The sequence below is a fragment of the Callorhinchus milii genome, unplaced genomic scaffold (genome assembly GCF_018977255.1).
Source record: "Callorhinchus milii isolate IMCB2004 unplaced genomic scaffold, IMCB_Cmil_1.0 Scaffold7, whole genome shotgun sequence".
NCBI lineage: Eukaryota > Metazoa > Chordata > Chondrichthyes > Chimaeriformes > Callorhinchidae > Callorhinchus > Callorhinchus milii.
This window is the reverse complement of record NW_024704748.1, coordinates 12222076-12241783: the sequence shown is the minus strand read 5'-3', so window position 1 is coordinate 12241783 and position 19708 is coordinate 12222076. Positions and strand designations below refer to the sequence as shown.

The window sequence follows — 19708 nt, the reverse complement described above, 5'->3', positions numbered from 1 at the left end:
CTTGGCATTAGACCTCAAACCCACAGGTCAACTCAACCATGCAGCCAATTCACGACAAAGCTAGGAATTGGTTATGCTGGTCAGGTTTACAAGTCGTCTACAAATCGTCCACTGCAACTGCTGGCTGTATGTTCCTTTTATGTCCAACGTTTTGTGGGTTAATAGATTTATGTATGGCACAGCACTTCACAACGCAAGCCCTATAGTGCTCCACCACAGTGAAAGATTTATTACTCGCCAATTACAAACCTTGGTGTTTTGGTTGAATCCACTGAATTCGATCATTTTAGGGAATAACTGAGTTAGCTTTCAGTGCAGACAGCCCTCAATCTTTAAACAAGGGTTGAACTTCCACCTTTTTTAAAAAATAAAAATTCCTAGGATTATCCCAAACTGTTCAACAACTTGTACTTAAGTACTGCACATTTTATTTAGAATGAACGCCCTAAAGTGTTTCCCAGATGTCACTGAGCATCGAGCAACAGCAACAACTTACATTATACACACCCTTCACGTAGAATAATGACTAGGAGCACTTTACAACAGCTCTTTATAGATTATCACAGATGCAATCAAACACAGGAATTGAAGGAGGGTTAACCAGAGGTTAAGAGCGTAGAAATGGAAAGCTCAGCCGCCGATGGTAGCAATGAGAGGAAGAGGATATTACAAGTGTTAACGAAAAGCATGGTCAAAATGGGGGGGGGGTGGGAGGCTTAATCTGCATATGTGGGAGTGGTGTGGCTATTGTGGGTAAAGCATCTCATTGTGATGAGCTGGCTGGATTTCTCACAGGAAGAAGAATTTGCATTTATATCACACCTTTCATGATGGACAGACACCCCAAGGCACTGGAGAATGTGATGATTGTGAACAGGTACACCTTGCAGAGATGGAGAACTTCACCGCTGAGCTGTGCTCAATTGCCGATGCAGAGAATAGAAAGGATAAAGTGCAAACATGCACAAAGCCTCCCACAAAACCTCTGATGTGGTACCAAATTAAACAGCAACAACGACAACAACGAGTTCTATTTATATAGCTCTCTTCACATGGTGCAGAATCTTGAAACTTGGGTAAATGCAACAACCACTGTGGAATGGAGCCACATGAAGCAGGAAGATTCCTGATTCAATCTCCAGTCTGTTGTGAGTAGGCAAATCTCAGCTGGGCAGCAATTGCTCTTGGTATCCCTGAGTTAAGAAGTGAAAATATTAACTATTCATTGACCCCCCCACCGTCATTCCTGATATCACAAACCGCTTCACAGAATATATTGTAAAGTGAATTGACTGTGTATTTTGTGGGCGCGCAGCAGTGTCCCACAAACAATTATGGACTGAAGTTGTAGTTGTGTACTCTATGGACAAGACATCTGTTCAAAGACAGAGGTGGAGGATTTCCTTTATTTTTCATAGGATTCATTAAATATTTTTTGGGGAAAAACTAGCACTGCAGCCACCAATAAGTGTTAGTAACCACACACTGAGGCCATCAAAAAAATGTTTGAGAACCACTGATTTAGACTCGAGCCTCCCCATCTCTCATATCAGCCAGAGACAAGTGTTCAGCCTGCAAATGCACAACATGATCAAAATCAGGTAATTAGAGTTAGGTCTGAAGATCAGCCATGATCTTATCGAATGGCAGGGCAGGCTCGAGGGGCCGAACGGCCTACTCCTGCTCCTAATTCTTATGTTCTTAAAAGTGCCAGAGAGCTGCTGCTGTCGGCAGTCACTGAAAATAAGGAAAAGGGCAACTTTGTTGGCAGCAATTGCATTCCACCACAGTTTGGCTTTTTGGATGAGGGGGAAGAAGCCACGGTGGGTTTAGAGGAAAAGCTTGCTTTGTCTACTTGTTTTTTTCAACATGAACAGTGGCACTAAACCCCAGTACAAGTCCCACAATAATGAATTCACGATGCCAGGGACAGGGTTCACCTTTCAATGTGGTGTTTGACAGGAGAAGCACAGCTGTGGCTGTGTCCTCGGTACGTTTCACCCAAAATACTACTGTCTTTGTTACATTTTCCTCTTCTCCGGCTGACTGCCATGAGCCCAGCACCACACCAACATTCGTGTGGTTTTTCACTGCTGGTGTACAGCTTGTTTTCATATTCTGGCCCTCGCAGACAGACTCCTCCCAGTCTGGAACTCGAAGTGCTGTCCCTGCACATATACATCAGTGTTTTCTGCTCTTCACAGACATACCAGCTAAGCCTTACACATGAATAATGGGGGATGTGGTAGCACTCAACGCCCAACACACTGCAGGATTCCGGGAGGACAAACTGTCTGTGCCGACAGGAACATGCAAAGATTTAGCCAGTGATTTACATCTTGTTAATTCAGAATGGATTTTTTGCTGTAAGCAATTGTGAGAGGGTGGGAGAAAGCTGTGTCCTATCTCATCCGCTCTGGCACAAAGCTCAGGCCTGCAGCTCAAGTACACTGACTAGACAGCAGTGGTCACAAATTAATCCTATTCGGAGAGGTGCAGCATGTTAATTTGTTGGTTTTAAAATCCAAGCGACACGTTGATTTTCATTTCTGCGCGGTCTGTGTTACTGATATGCCATGTGTTTCTGACATGTAATAATACAGAATTACAAGAAAAATTGAGTTGTAGTGCTCTCACAACAAAACACAATCGTGACCTTACATTTATCTTGGTGCCCTCAAGGATGAAATTCACTGTCAGCGTACATACCCTTTGGAATGAGGTTCAATTATTCCATCTGTTGATAAATATGGAATTCTCAATGTCCCTTGGTCCAAAGAGACTCTCTGCCTACAAAATACACAGACATCACCCTAAAAGTAAATCCCGTGAAGTGGTTTTGTCATTAGAGGCGCTGTATCAAATGCCAGGATTATTATTATATCATAAAACAGTCAACCATCAAAAATAAACTATCAGTAACGATGCTTTCTAAACATAGTCAGTTATATTAATGTGTGTGAATGTAAAAGGAGTGAATGCAGATCTCAGAAAAATCTTTCCATAAATATTTCCATGAAATAAATCAGTGTTATCAGTACCTTCTCCTGCCATCTTGTTCCCTTACCCCTCCTATCCTGAATCAGCTGATTCAAACTTCCCCTTATTAATAATCCTTGCATTTGATATGGCGCCTTATCACATAGTTGAGACATGCTTGAGATCAACTCAGAGGTAACACAGCACAGCAAGCAACATATCTGAAAAGCAGTAGAACGTATGCCCAAAGAGGGCATCCAAGTTCAAATGTCAGTCAAATTCAGAAAGATTACAATCTGGAGGCCCAAAGAATCCTCTCACTGATGGAGCAAAATGTTACTGTCTCCTTACCCCCGGAATGCAATGTCAGGATATGAAGATCTAAGGGGTTGTCAGAACTCCTTTGAAGTTCAAATGCTTCTGCTTTAGACAACTAGCACGCACTGAGCTCAAATTGGAGATCACTTGTACAAGCCACCCAGCAGTCTGCTCCTACTGGCGGTAATACCGTGAGGCAAACCAGACACAGACAACAGTGTAACTAATATCCTAAAATAATTATCTTTTTTATAAAGTAAACTTCACAAACCTCAGACCAGCTATTACCTGCACCTACAGGCAGTGTCACTTCACCTTGTCACTATGCTTTGAACATCCACGTACTGTTACATTCTTGGGATTTTCAAACGCAAGTTAACTTTCCTTTAATGCCTTTGGGCTGAAAACATACTCAGAGAAAAATGGGCAGAAATATGGGTGTCTCATTGCTCAAAATACCATATACGCTCCACTTGACCCTCTCCAAAGAGATGTCGCTTTTCCGGCTGACTTTTCCTCTGATGTATTTTCTGATGAGTACATTTTGACCAATTTTCGACCAAATTAACTTTCTTACTGAACAACCCAAAAATAATCACAAATGTCACGGTGACAAAAATCCGACATAACAAAGAATCATCAGTTTCAAGCAATACAAATAATAGAAACATAACCTCAATTGTTTTTAACAATGACATGAATTTATGTCAGTGAACGCGCTGAATGAAATATTGCAGTGTAATTTGTGATATTTCTTAGTGGACTGTCTTGGATGGATATATTTCCAATTATCAGAAAGAGTTCCATTTGGGCGACTCAGATTTCTTATTAAAGAATCCCATTAAGAGCTATCGCAAACTACTTTCTTATATGTGACACCCATCGTCTGCATTAAGTACTACCAGATTATCTACTTTAGGTAATGTAAAGCTCCCTCTGTATTGTTCACAACAATGCAACTCAACTCTAACCAAAGCAGATCATCCCTACTGCACAACTACAACCCTCTGACTCTGTGCCACAGTGTGACACTGGCACATTGCTGCTGTGCTGGGCAATGGACCAAACTCATTTCACTTGAGGCCCTTGCAGCAAAAGAGAACAACAGATCGTCATACCATTATTTTGGAACATGCTACCCAGGACTGAAACAAAACACCTCCTTGTCTATAAACCAAACACAACAGACTTTGCATTTGCTATAATCCACATGGGTAGCGAAAGTGACTGGAATACGGTGCTCAAACACCATTTGAATAATATGAATTTAGCACTCACAGCAACAATAAGAATTAGGAGAGATTTAGTGGCTGTTTGACAATATAGAAGCAATGGAATTCATTTCATGTGTGAAATTTTAAGACCAACTACCAATAAACAGTGAGTGGTTTCAGATGGCTGAGCTTTATTGTCTGAAGGATTAGCAGCGATTAATGCAAGAGCCGTTAAAAGAATCATCATCATCTGCAGGTCCATCACCCAGTTCCTTCTGGAGTGTGTAATTTTTATTGGTGCTTCTCCACATAGGCTTTTGTAATATTTACCCTAACACCACCTTTGTCATGGATCGTAATTCAGCACCAGCCAAAGCCTGGGATGCAAGGATGAGGCTTTTCTGGCAGGTATGTAAAGTCTCCTGGAGTGAGACTGACTCCCGTTTGGTAATATGTTCTCCGTCTTACTCAATATCACACATAAATAAATTAAACGGTGATGCATTGCTGTTAATCTGTCTCAGTTAACAAACATTCTTCAGGCAAATGTTGAACACAATCTTATGGGGTTTTTGGTCATTGCTATACTGGGGGAAGCGTGGTGGTGGGTGGGGGGGTGGCATTTGAGAAAGAGGGATTGGGTGTCAAGTAGTTTACGGTGAGGGAAATAAATAGCCTTAGCTATTGCCAATTATCAGCCCGAATGTTTTTTCAAAGGAGGAGGGTTTTTCGAAGTGTGTAAAATTGGGGAATTTGTGAGATGATGTTGCCACTGTTAATGGTATAATCTGAATGGATCAACATTTGAATCCATTGTATACACACATACACGTAGACAAGCACCATTTAATGTACAAGAAAGGAAGGACTAATAACTATCAAGTGGAAATACTTACTTTAGAACCATCTCCAGTAAGATCCTATCTATTCCCAGTATACCAAACATTTGGAGCTGGCTTGAGGACAATAATATGTCAACCACAAGTTCAGTAAATGAGGGTGCATCTGATCTTACCAGATGTGATACATAAGCACCTGCAAGTAAACTGAAGTTTAGGCCCTGCTTCCTAGACCTTGACAGTAACAACCTTGGCAATGTCCACGCCCCTTGTATCCTGTACAGGGCCTAACATTAACTGGCAAAACAGTTACAAAAAAAAATCTGTTCATTGATTCTATTATTCCAGCTATTCTACATTCTGCCAACTCTAAACCTGGAAGAAAACAGAATGGCAGTAAGTTGCAATCTATGCACACAGGTAAACATATATCCACTTAACACTACCTCCCCAAGCAAAAGTAGCCAGTTTAACCAGTTTGAGAGGGTATTCTGCATCCCAATCAGTTTATAATGCCCCAAAATCTCAAGCCTTATATATATTATACGAATAAAACGACAATGTCTGTCTGCGCTTCAAGAAGGATCTCAATAACCGAATGATGTAGAGACATGTTTTATACCTCATCAGAAAGGTCTTGCACCTGGGAGTGACATGAGTATATTTGCTTTTGGGTATCTTCTATCGTTCATGATTTATTTTCAGTTTTGCATTTTTCACTGCAGTTACACCTGGTGTCCGCCAAGTCAAAGTAGTGCTGTGGCATTGTGTGTCACAGAGCACCTACATATGTACGCCCACACGCAGTTACACCTGGTGGCCACACCGGCTGACCGTGGCGCTATGGCATCCTGCGTCACAGAGCAAGCACGTAGCCAAGCGGCGGGAACAAAATAAAGAACACAGATGAAGCTAAGCCGCAGCAACAACAAAAAAATTACATTTTTAAAACGCTGAGTCCTCCCAAAAGGAGTTCTCCCACAGGAGTCCTCCCAGAAGAGTATAAAGATGAAATGTCTGCCTGTGTGTCAATCTACATTCCATATTGGATCCTTTGGTTGCAAGTGTAGCTACAAGGGGTACACCTAGTATAATAATAATCCTTGTATTTGATATTGCACCTTTTCATGTCATCGAGATGTCTCAAAGTATTTCACAATATATAATGTAAGTGGATTGATTGTGTATTTTGTGGGCGAAATGTGGCAGTCCGTTTGTGCACAGCAATGACCCACAAACAGCCATGGAGAGAATGACCATTCTACTTGGGGGATTGTTGGCCAGGACACCAGGAGAAACTCCCTTCTCTTTTCAAACAGTGCCATGGGATCTTTAACATCCATTTAAACAGTCAGAAGGAACCTTGGTTAACGTCTCATCCGAAGGGCAGCACATCTGATAATGCAACACAACCCCAGGACTGTACTGGAGAATCAGCTTAGATCATATGATTCCAAGTCCCAGCATGGGGCTTGAACCCATAACCTTCTGACTCAGAGGCGAGAGTGCTACCACTGAGCCAGACGAACGCACAAAACACTGCAACCAAATGTTGCACAAATCATGGCAGAAATTAGTGAACAAAACACCTCTACCCTGCCAAAAGGCCAGAATTTGTTCTCATCATTTTTTTCAGACAGGAACACATCGATGGTGGCTGGATGAGTTTGGAGCTTAAGTATGAAGTTAGAACAAAAGATCTCCCTATTTACATCAGTTTCTTCTTTGGGCAAAAAGGAATCGATTTGATGAGTGCTTCACTGTCAAAGTCCGAGTTAAGGGGAGCCTGGCCTCTTCCCTTTAAACTGAACTTCAGGCAACCGAGCAAACAATGAGGAACTGGAGACAATATCATTTGTTACAATAAAGCAGTGTTTCTTCTGCAGTCAGACAAGGAATCTGCTCATGTGCTCAGCTGAGCATCAGCAGCTCAAACAGTAAAAAGTACCAGATTTATGGGAATCACAATATTGTGTCACACAGCACATTCGGCACTGACTCACTGGTAACAAATAATAATAGTGTCAGCTCCACATCAATCATTTAACCAGAGTCAAATCCATCAGTGTATTACTCTGGTAAACATTTGTGGCACTTATTAAATTTGTTAGCATTCATTAAGGCACTCTAAGCGACCACTCGAACACTACTGAATCTAATTAACTCCTGCTAAAATACTCAAACTGATTCAATTCACAAAACACTATTTTCACAGATTGCACGTAAAAGTTCATATTGTGAGTGTTTCTTCCCAGTTTAATTAATAGTGAATGGCCAAACAATGCAGACAATTAGCAAAGGCCAAAGCAATCTCTGCTCCCTGCAGGATCTCAGCATTCTTGCCGTGTTGGAATGAAAGCTTGCGCCATGTATTCCATTTCTGATTATGAAGCCTTTGGAAATGCTGTGGCAAACATTCCAGCTCCACAGAAGTTCACATCCATGTGACTTTTCCTCCTGCTCAGTGCTGTACAAATGCATTTGTCTATCTATGTGTGCATATTTGTATGTTTGTATTTGCGCATATTTGTACAATAATATTGATCCTTGCATTTGATATAGCGCCTTATCACATCTTCGAGATGTCTCAAAGTGCTTCACAGAAAATATTGTAAAACGAATTGACTGTATATTTTTGTGGATGAAGCGCTTGACTGCAGCATACGTGTGCAGTGCACGTGTGTAAGTATGTGTGTGTTTGAATGCAATGTGTATGTGTGTAATATGTTCGGTGCAGTACACCCGAATCAATTTTCCCTTTTCTCTTTAGCTTTTACTGTTGGAATAGCAGGGAAAAATAATTACCTTTCACTTCCCAAGAAAGATTAAAGAGATTAGAAAGTCAAATGGACGTTAGAATAAGGCAGGATGTGCAGAGTTCATTTGGTTTTAACACATGCAATGTTGGTTTAGTATAAAGAGATCATTATCAATTACTGTTTAGATTCATGTGAATGAAACATGTGCAGTCAAACTCCAGGCAACTGGTTGTGTAGACTAAATTTCCTTTTTTTCTGTTTGTTTTCATTATCTAGTGATAGTAGTAATAATGATAATAATTTTTGCTTTTGATATAGCATCTTATCACACCGTCAAGACGTCTCAAAGCACTTCACAGGACATACTGTAAAGTGGATTGGCTGTGGATTTTGTGGGCAAATGCAGGGAAAGTTCACTTGGTGCAATTCGTTCCCAACAAAAATATTAAAAAATTTGGCAAGAAATGTAACACTCAATTTAAAAAAAAGTATATAACAGAATGCTTAGCACTGAAGTACCAATAAAATGGTTGGAAGCAGTTTATGCCAGCAGCTCTACAGGTAGTGAGTTTCAAAGGAGAACAGGCACTTTGTCCTGTAAGAAACTCAAGTAAGATAAAAACGAGGAGTCGAGCTCTGTAACTCCTGCACGCCTCTAAACTGACAGGGTGTCAGGCAATCAAATTTACAGAAATAATAATACTGCTTTTCACATTAGGAGGGCATCTCAAAGCACTTCTCAGGACTTCGCTGTAAAGCACAGTGTCTGTATTTTGTAGGCAAATGTGGCAGACAATTTGCAAACGCCAATGTCCCACTACAAGCTATCAATTTTATCAAAGAGATTGTTGGTCAGGTCACTGGCAGAAAACTGCTTTATCTAAGTAAGGAATTTTAAAAAAATGTGAGAATGAACGAGAAGAATATGTAGGAATTCTGCTCAAGTCAGATTATTCCTGGGCCGAGTAAGTGTTACCGATCAGATCCCTGGAGGAAGTTGGTTTCTTAATAAATACTATCTGGAGAAAATACTGCAAACTGAAAAGTATAAAACTGGTGTATAATCTGCGATAGTAATCAATGTGACAGGGCAACAGCCCAACATACACGGGCAGCAATTTCAAAGCCAAGCTATATTTTGATCATAAAAATGTAGGTGAAACTTGAATATCGAGAGCATTATTTTCTTTACAGTTTCACACCACAAAATGGACACTTGCTGCACTGACACACCAGCGAGTATCTTTTATGGGTTCTTCCGTGGAATCTGTGCCAACACTGGGCTCGTTCTGTTCTTACATTCCAGCCTATTGCTCAGCAGCTGCATTAACTCACTTGGTAGAAAAATTGTTAATCCTTGCAGAATGACTGTATGATAGGGCAGTGCAATAACAATGACCAGACCTCTGGTCTATTCTGGAACTACTTGCCATAATGATGAGCATGTAACAAACTGGGCTGTTTTTTTTAAATAAAGCTTGCCCAGCAAATGCACTAGGACCATTACAGCCCTGAGAGAGGAGCAAAATAATTCAATCTGGGCACATAACCTGTGTTAGAAAATAAAACTTTTCAAGTAAGTATTAGAATGATCATTAACTTTGATATCCTCTTCTACTGACATATTTGTCCCAAGCATACTACTTTTTTTAAAAAAAGGCAAGTCAAACGAACAGTGAATTCATTGTGAGGGTGTTAAAAGTGTTTGTGAAATTGGTCACAATCGGTTTTCTGGGAATAGGTTTAAATAATAAAAGCAGAATTAAAGTTTATGAACTAGTGACTGTTTGACCACCTCATTGTTAATAATCCTGCACGAAAGCCAAGTGGCTTTTCAACAATCAACAGGACCAGGTCAGACCTGAGGAGGTTACACTGGCTGATGATCAAGGTCATCCACACAGACATTGCTACCCACAGATTAGCGAGCAACTCCTCAGCTAAAGCCAACAACACTCACAGCGGCGCCTGTCCAGGAAAAGGAAAACAATTGGGAAAAGAGGTAGAAGTATATTACCACTTGTCCCCGAGGGCAAGTGCGTCCAACCCATATTATTCGATTTAAACCACACCACATAGAACATAATTAAAACTACCGCAATAAATGTTTGCTCAATCATTCCAATTGTTGTGGAGACAGGAAACAATTCATTTGGGGAAAGGGATTGTTTTCCAGTCCTGTGCTTGTCCAAGGGCAAGGGGGTCTTTTTCAAATTAATTTTGCAGTGTCTTGTGACATTACTTTTAACTTAATCACTCCTCTCTCAAATTGCCAAAGCTGACTAGCTAACAAGGTCCCACTAATCGACCTGACTAAGAGTCCCAATGGTGCTTGTCTGTGTGTGTGGTGGTCTGTACCCATGCAGTATGTAGCTGGACAGCAAGTCTCATGAATGTATGAATGAATCGCAGTAATGTGCAATACACATTCAGGCCAAACTGAGGATAATCAGACTAAAGATGCTCTGCACAGCAGACCAGATCTGAAACTATCTGTGAAGGGCAGCACTCAGAGACAAAGAAACTGAGAAGGGGAACAAAGATAAAGATAAAAAAATATTTTATGTTTGATAGCTAACCTGGCCTCATTACCAAATTAAATGTGTATTTTAATGTGGGAAATCGATCCCACTAACCTTGTCGACAAATCTCATGGAAAATGTAGACTCTGCATTCTGAAATATAGCTCTTGTTCTTGATTTAATGTACAAGTTCCTCAAAGTCTACATAGCAATCACCAGCTCTGAAAATGTTTCCGGTACCGGGATGCCATCTAAATGTAGGTGAAGATTCTCCATCAAGCAATTGGCAATACTACTTCCATACAAGTCAAAGGCAACCAGTAAATCTATTCAGTAAGGAAATTCTACATATCCACAAATGAAAGAAAAATGAGAAGCATTTATTGGACAATATCTAGCTTCAGGGAAGGGGGCTGGTGTCAATGAGCAGGCTCTCACCAGTGCCATCACAATGAATTTAGAAGCCACTCAGCCCATCAAGCCTGTGCTCGTGCTAGCTCCTGCAGAAGGATTAACTGGTCTTAACCTGTATGTAACCCTTTCAGTGATGGCCTCAGAACATTTTCAGCTTTTGCCTACTTACTTTGATCTGTCTAAACATTTCTGGAGCAAGCATTTTGAGCGATGTAACACTGGAGTGAAGTTGGTAATTGTAGAAGTAGTTTAGGTCATAATTTAAATACATCACAAAGCAACATACTCGCACACCATTGAAGCATTTCAGCTGACGTGTGATTTCTCCAACTCCAAGACTGGTCAGACTGGTAAAAGTTATTTATCAATAAACAGTGATTTTTCCTTTAACCTGCACATTCTTTCAATAGGGTCCCATTGCTTTATCTGTTGGATGTTTTCCCTCACAAAGATTTCCATGCATGAGATTCTCCAGAGAGATGATGGATTCTCTTTCTCAGCCTGCCACCGCCTCCACACCCCCCCCCACCCCCCCCGCCAACCCCATCCCCCTTTATCAGCAAGAAAGTGAACAGGTAACCCCCACCAAAAATGTTCATTTAAAATAATCAGAAAACAAAGTAGATACAGTACCCTGAACATGTTTCCATGGGGGTCTTTTGAATTTTTAGTGTTTATGGCAGGGGGCTGTTTTATGAAATTTTACATCAAGTATAAGTTCATTAATTACTGAGAGGACCAACTTGCAGTCATTTTCCTCAATCTTTAAGCCAAAAGCCATATTGTTGCTTGAAGTGGCCATGTTCTGGCAGCACTTTGAAAAAATAAATATTTTAAAAGTCCAAGATTCATAGTGTTGAGTTTTAAAAATGAAACAATGGGCTCTTCATGTATTAACTCCCAATGCAATATATTTTACGGATGAATTCACACAAGGGAACTGAACCTTCTCACCATCTCCTAGCACTATTATATCCGCTGTTGTGGTACAGAAACTGCATTAAATTATCCAGCTAATTAGCCCTAGCAGAGAAGATGGTGTCTTTGCATTCCACAGCAGCCTCTGTGCAGGATAAGAACGCCAGTTGGAAGCACACCAGTAAATCAGTAGTATATTTATCTATTCACAAGGCGAAAGCTTGGGCTAGGAGTATCATTAGAGCCATATTGTTTAGCAGGCAAGGTTGCTCTTGTGCCGATCAATGCCATGTCTTACAACAGGCAACCAGTGCTCACAGACAGCACACAAAAAAGACATCGACAGCACCTCACCTCACAAAGCCCAGGTCAACATTAGTCCACCAGACAACTGCGTGCTCGCAGGTTGATGGGGGGAAAAAGGGACAAAGTCTCGAGAACAGGAAAAGTGAAATTGTTCAAGATTGTTTGGGCTTGCTGGATCATGAGCACCTTTCCCGCAAATTGAATGAATTCAATGTTGAGTCTAAATCCATGAGTTTTTTTTAAAAATAGAAGTCAACCTGCTGACAGTGCCTGTTAAATAAACCTGCAGTTTGCCACACACATTGTTCACATAAAAGGAATGTTTCCATCCTTTTATCTTACTTATTACGTGCTCCTCAATCACACGCACAAAGTCAGCATTGTGTGGCCACACTAGTGTGTACAATCTGACCTGTAAATGTGCTGTGTGTGTGCATGTGTGTAGGGGATGGGAGGAAACAAAACTAATACAAAGGCTTTAACAGAATTAGAAGAATGGATGAAGCTGCAGAAAATGAAGACGGGTTTAATTTTAATCTGGCGGAGATATTCCACGTACTGTGAATGCGTAACTTGAGTGGACAGAGCTGGATTTATTTTTAGCAGTGATCTGGGGCATTGGGATGAGAAACCCACAATTGCCCGTTCTTCTGTGTTTGGTGTGCTATAAGAAATGGAAAATACCAGAAATCAACAGGTGAAGTGTAAAGTCAATTTAAGCAAGCCCTTTAGAACTGGGGCTACAGTTCTCGACTTATTTATGAATACGATAATTCAGAGAGGACTGGATTCAACGAAATTTCCAATTTTGTGATGATCAAAGGTTTCATACCAGGAGGAAAGGAATAGGAGAGACTGTGACATGCTGAGCAAATTCCTTTCAAATGGCCACCACTGCGCAATTGTGTAGGTTTGAAACGAGAGAAGTGGAGAACGGTTGGATGAATCCAAATCCACTTTCAGAATCAATCAGAGCCTCCATTGTTCAGATTGGGACTCTTCCCTCAACTTTGTATAGGGCAACTTCAGGGACCCTTGGCTACTGCATCACAGCATGCAAAGAGAACAAAAAGGCAGGAAATCGTAAAATTTCCCACCTCCCCCAGATCGACCGAGAAGGGCAAAGATTTGAATCCTGGGCTCTGCTAAGCTAGGCAATCTCTCATCGTTTAAGGCCACCATTGCCTTAAAATTGGGCTCAGCATTGCAGGCAAGGCTTCAGTGGGAAAAGCAATCTGGATTCTTGCTCCTGATCATTATCCCCAGCGCCACAAGTATACATCTGTAAACACTGGATAAAGACAGGATATTGGCTTAGCTTGGGTCCTCCACAAACAAAGTGCCTGTGACATTCCTTGGGAGTCTGAGTGACGGAGATTTGTCACTTTGACACCGTGGACTACTCAATCCTCCTCCACCGCCTCCCACCTTAACCTTCAAGGTTCTGCCCATGACTGGTTCAGGTCCTACCTTTCACACCGCCTCGATTTCGTCGCAGCAAACAGCTTCTCCTCCAGCCCCCGCACTGTCTCGTGCGGTGTTCCTCAAGGCTCTGTCCTCAGTCCCCTCCTCTTCACCTTCTACATGCTCCCCCTTGGCGACGTCATCCACATGTATGCGGATGACACCCAACTCTACCTCTCTGCTTCCACCCTGAACTCCAGGACTACTGGCGTCCTGACCGACATCAAGTCCTAGACGAGGGCCAACTTTCTCTAACTCAACGTCAGCAAAACCGAGGTCCTTCTGATTGGCTCGCGCCAGCGCCTCCGCACCTCAGGCACTAGCAGAATCAGCCTCCACGGCTGCACACGCAACCTCACTAAGCCAGTCAGGAACCTGGGTATCTTGTTTGACCCTGAACTGCCCTTTCTCCCCGACATCTGCGCCATGACTGGCACTGCCTACCACCATCTCCGCAATATTGCCAGACTCCGCCACTGTCTCACTCCTCAGCTTGCCGAAACCCTCACCCATGCATTCATCACCTCAAGGCTTGATTACGGGTCTTCCTAGCTCTTCCCTTCACAAGCTGCAGATCATCCAAAACTCTGCAGCTCGTGTACTTTCACGCACCAGACTCCGTGACCCCATCACTCCCACCCTCGCCCGACTCCACTGGCTCTCCATACCACAGAGGATCGAGTTCAAGATCATCGTCCTCACCTTTAAGGCCATCCATGGCCTTGCCCCCTCCTACCTCTCTGACCTGCTGATTCCCTATCAACCTGCCCGCTCCCTCCGTTCATCGGGCTCTGGCCTGCTCCATGTCTCCCGCCCGACCCGCCCTACCATCGGTGGCCAGGCTTCAGCCTCTCTGCCCCCACACTCTGGAACTCCATCCCACGGTCCCTTCGCCTCACTTCCTCTACAAATGTAATTTTGTTGTTGTGTTGTAACAGAAGTGGTGCTCTTCCAGTTTCTAGAAATAGTAGTGAGGCTTATTGATTATAATAACCTAGTCATTTAAATTCAAATCTCTTAAATTATTGTAATAATGCTTGCATTTGATATGGTGCCCTATCACATCGAAATGTCTCAAAGTGCTTTGTACAGTGAGTTAGTTCAAAATGCGACGAAGATGTGGGCAAATGCAGCAGCTAATCTACACCACAAACAACAAGGAGATAGATTGACTAATTATTCGGTCCTGTGGTGAGTCAGGGAGAGGGAGGAATATTGGTCAGGGCACCAGGAGAACTTCCTCTTTGTCTTCAAAGAAGTGTTGTGTAACATCAGCCGTTTCAACTCAAGTGCATGCATTTTAGACAACTTAAAGGCTGACCGCTTCAAAAAATCTGCTCAGCTGAAGAAGGCTCTTTCTCACTCGTTTGATCTCTTCCTTCCAGAATACGAACCTGCCATCTTTCCATTGCAGCACCAAGCTGTTTATTAAATTATCCATCCATTCTTCAAGGTAACCCATTCAAGCTGTCTCTTGACCCTTGTTGCAAAGTAATACTTCCTGTTGCCTGTCCTAAGTTGCTCTTCTTATCCCTGACACTCGTATCCTGCCTTTTCCGCATATTAGAGTCTATTGTTCTTTTTTGTCTTCTGTCTTGTTCATTAATGATATTTCCTGATAAATCATTTGCGGTTTAGAATGGAGTAAGAATGGCAGCACTAATCCTTTACAGTTAATGAGAATGCTCTCTCTAGATCTTGGGATAACCAAGAACATAACTGAATGAACATGGCCATCATCTTCAATCACTGGCTCGGAAACCACCGCATTGTTTTGTTTCTTCCCTCTTTGAGGCCACGAGTTATTTCGCCACTCCACAATCAAGTTACAGAAAATACATGGTTAGGACGCTAACAGTTGCGGTGGCTGTTGGCTTTTCATGGTCCTCCCCCATGAACTGTGATGGTTATTAAAAAGGTAGACATCTGTAGAGCAGTCTGGCAACCTATGCGACTAAACCCACCACTGAAGTTAAATTCATCGAAGTTCGGATATAAAGCATAGCCCTTCTGCTGAGAGCTCGCCAAACACCCTGCTGCTGGAGATGATCTCTTCTTAATAGTTATTTTCACAATTTGAACGCTTTTTAAAGTGTTGCTGTTTTAAAGGACATAGCGTGGATATTGGAAGAGACGGCCTGCTTTTGTTGCAAAGTGCAGATATCAGCTTGCAGTGATCTGAAAAGGCAGTCTGTGCAAGTTGAACAAAAGGGACAGTGTCTCTTTCCAACCTTTCCTCATTGCAGAAATACTTTGTAAAAAGGGGAGGCAAAAGGAGCCGGGATTCGGGTTGCCACGGAACACCAAGTTCTGTGCCTTCCATGCTTATATTACATTTTACAAGAGTTCTTTATCCCAACCTGTACTCGGCCTGAAGGAACACTTCCGTCCAACCCCACAATTCTGTCTGTTACGTGATTCATGAGGCACTGAGTAATGGGAAACAGAAATTTATTCTTTCTCCAACTGTTCCCAAACTTGGAAGTTGCAAGACAAAAAAAGCATTTCATCTTCTCAAGACAGCTCTTGCTTTCAGCGCCTCGCCTCTCGGCCAGGTTTGTTTTCCATTGGAAATGTTTGGATAAAAAAAAGGGAACCAAAAGATTGGCACATTGGTGCAGGCATGTGCAATTGAGAGCTGCTCAGACGATGGTTTGCACTGCCACAGTGCATGGTATTCCCTTCCCAGTGAGGTCAAGCCTCAGCTTCACTTCACTAAGTATTGGTTAATAACCACTAATGAAAGCAACTCAAGTAACTCTCACTAATCACTGATTAGCACGACTGTGCTCCACTATTACACTGCACCTTATCATCACTGTTACATTAGGTACTGATGCTTTGCAACTTTGGAAGAAATTTCCACTGTCTAAGTCAATTCTGGAATTAAATCCCAACACCCCTAAACACGAAAGCTTTCCAAGCGTTAAGTACAACTGGCTTACAGGTTCAACAATGGTCTCAACACAATAAAAAGGGCTTCAAATCCAGTTACTTAAGACTCTATCTGCTTTTCTGTCGTTATCTGAAACTTACCATCCCTGTGCAGGGGGACATCTGATGTAGCAGAGCAAGTCATGTACACTGGGGTAGATAGCAAAGCTGGATTGGAGGTCGGATTCGTTAGGAGGTAAGAGGACATGAGTTGGTGAAGGGGCTTCTCCTTTCTTCACCACAGATAAACAAACAATTTCTAATAAGGTCAGACTTTAATAATGGCTGTAATTGGAAGCAGTGGGACAAATTCTGAGGAATTAACGTCTCCCGGGCAGATTAATGAATTGCCATCTGGTACCATCCCAGAACTACTCAGAACTTCAGAAAAAAAGTAAGCAAGCAAGAACCAAGGTGCACTGTCTTCCCTCGTTGGGGTAGGAATGAATGAATGGGCGAGAAGCGATGACCTGGACCATTTGTACAAAGTATGGGGTGAGGTGAAATTATTGCTCTTATCAGGAAAGCTTCTCAGGAAACCTTAAGGTCTGATATTCTGACACAGTGGTGGCTAACCCACGGCCTGTGGGCAGGAAGTGGGGCTGTTGTATGTTCGCATCAGTCAAGGTGAGTCTGTTTTCAATCAATGTTTTGTTTCCAGATTTTTCATGATTGAATATTTCTTGATTTGTGCCAATCAAGAAAATTGTTTTTGTTGGCCAACCAAAAAGTTGGCCACCACTCTCCGAAAACTACCTCCAAAGAAAACCATGCTAAGATAATGGGTTCAGAGATACTGAAGGCAGCATTATATACAACGTACTATCTACACAGATACCACGACTCAAGTCAAATTAAATCTCATCTTGTGTGGTCATTTTGCAGAGCTCTCTCCTTTCTTAGAACAGAATGAGGTCTCTTGTGAGGCGTTTATTTTCCCCATGACAACGGTGCCTCTTTAAACACTGATATTGTACACAGTTTTACACATTTATTCAAACGTATACTTTGCCAGAATTCTAAGTAAGTCATCTAGTGGGACTGGATTCAGGGACCTGCAATTGATTTTAAAAAAAGGAGAGTACAGTCAATGAATTTCAGCATTATGTGTGTCATGTGTTACTTTAGAAATTACGAGAAAGTCATCCATTGAGTAAGCTCAACACAAGCCCTCTTCATAGAGATGGAGCCTATCTGGCTCTGAAGGTAACTGAAACAATACAAGAACGGGCATTCTCTTTGGAGAAACTATTCAACAAGAATACTTGCTACTGTATTCGTTTCACCTCCTTTAGTCTGTGCGGGCAACCACAGCAGATACCAATGCCCCAGATCCAATGGAGAAGCCAAGCAAAGTGAACGTGGGTTCAGAAATAAACAGAGAACAGAACGTAGGTTAGTAGCATCTGACAGAGAAACGTTTCAACTCATAAAAAGAGTCTCCTCCAGGCAACCTGCTTTAGTTCTGATGAAGGGACTGAACCAAAACATTAGCTGGTGTTTGACCTGCAGTGTGTTTCCATCATTTTCTGTTTTTATTTCAGAATTCCAGTGTTTGTGATTTTTTTCCTTTGACCTCTGAAGTTTTAGAGTTCAATTTGCTGATGCTTATATGCACCTGCGTGGCAGTGATATTGGAGGCCAGGTAGAGGAAAGACTCAAGACAAGACATAGGCACAGCATAGAGGTACAGATTGACGAATAAAAAACAGTCACTCACCAAGGGCGCACAGCAAGCACTTGAGAGCTGTCAGTTGGGAGAGGCACGAGACAGCATTCGATGAAGCGTTGCAGAGATGGGGCAGGAAAAGTCTGGTCAAACCTGGATTAGCCAACTCCTTCAGCCTTTAGAAGCTTGCCACCTGGTGCTGGCTTGGACCAGAGGTCACCGACATTGATTTGTGCATCGGCGCTCTGCCCGGAGAGCGGAGTTCAATACCTAATCAACAAGGAGAGAAACGGTTAATCATAAAAGAACAAAAACACACACTACTTGCTATTAACAACTGCTTCCAGGGCAACTATGATCAAACTCCAATATTTCTCTTAATAGTAATGGTAAGTCATACATAATATGCTTGTAATTGGGCTCCCCCAATGATCTAGTGGTTAAAGGCAGCAACCTGAGTAACACAAAGCCATACAGAGGAGTACAGAGCAAAAAATGGAACATTAGGACGATGTACTGGAAAGCTATGAGTGGCAATGGAATTTACAATTCAACAAGGATCAGCACCTTCAGGTAGATAGGAGGGAAGAAAAGGCGGCCTCCCACTATAAAACCACAAAATAAACTAGTTATAGTGCCCAGAGTCATAGTACCGAGTCTGTGTGAGGAAGAGTGGGGAGGGAGGCATGTAGCCGTGTTTTGTGTTGACAGAATGTAGTTGAGTTGGGTGGTAAAACGTACTGGGCAGCTTTTCCTGAGGTATAAAAACTCCCAATACACAACACAGTAAAATGAAATCTAGTCCCACATTAACCACAGAGCCAAGATTACAGACTGTGTAGGAAGCATTTTCCCACATACTGTGAAGGGGGGGGGGGGGGGGGGAGCAGAACAGCATGTGTACAAACCTAATTGTGGTAGCACCTTTTGATTCACAAAGGGGAATTGTTGGGAAAAGCTCCTAAAATGCACCATGTCAGTGAAATAGCCTCTGGCACAACATACCCTGCAGTGCAACAGGGCATCTCTGCAGGGCGATGTGTATGTATGATAACAGCGTTGCCCGTGAGAAAGGCTGGCGATTTGGTTAACTATAGTCTAAACCCAGAGTGACAAAGAGAATGCCACAAAGGTTTCTGTACCTCAACTAACCTGTGTTTATCAGATGTTAAACGACCAACTAGTGACTATCCTCCTTGAGGGGCAAGTAAGTGGGGCCTCCTTGCAGCTGAACTGGCTCCAAGGTGACATGCCTGGCAATGGAATGTCAGAATTGAGTCAGCCCTCTGTGGTGGTCTCGGTTCCTGAGCCAGGCAGGTCAGCAGTGTTTCAGGGTACTGCTGATGCAGCACAGCCTGCCTGGCTAATCGAC

General features: G+C 42.4%; 1 protein-coding gene across 1 annotated transcript in view; it reads right to left on the bottom strand.

Moving 5' to 3' along the window:
- The window catches only part of zmiz1a (zinc finger, MIZ-type containing 1a), a 239240-nt gene that overhangs the window by 151711 nt on the left and 67821 nt on the right, over nt 1–19708 (bottom strand). Inside the window, exon 3 of the mRNA XM_042336621.1 lies at nt 18388–18606. The gene's annotated coding sequence lies outside the window, so the exon portion shown is untranslated. The remainder of the gene's footprint in view (nt 1–18387; nt 18607–19708) is intronic.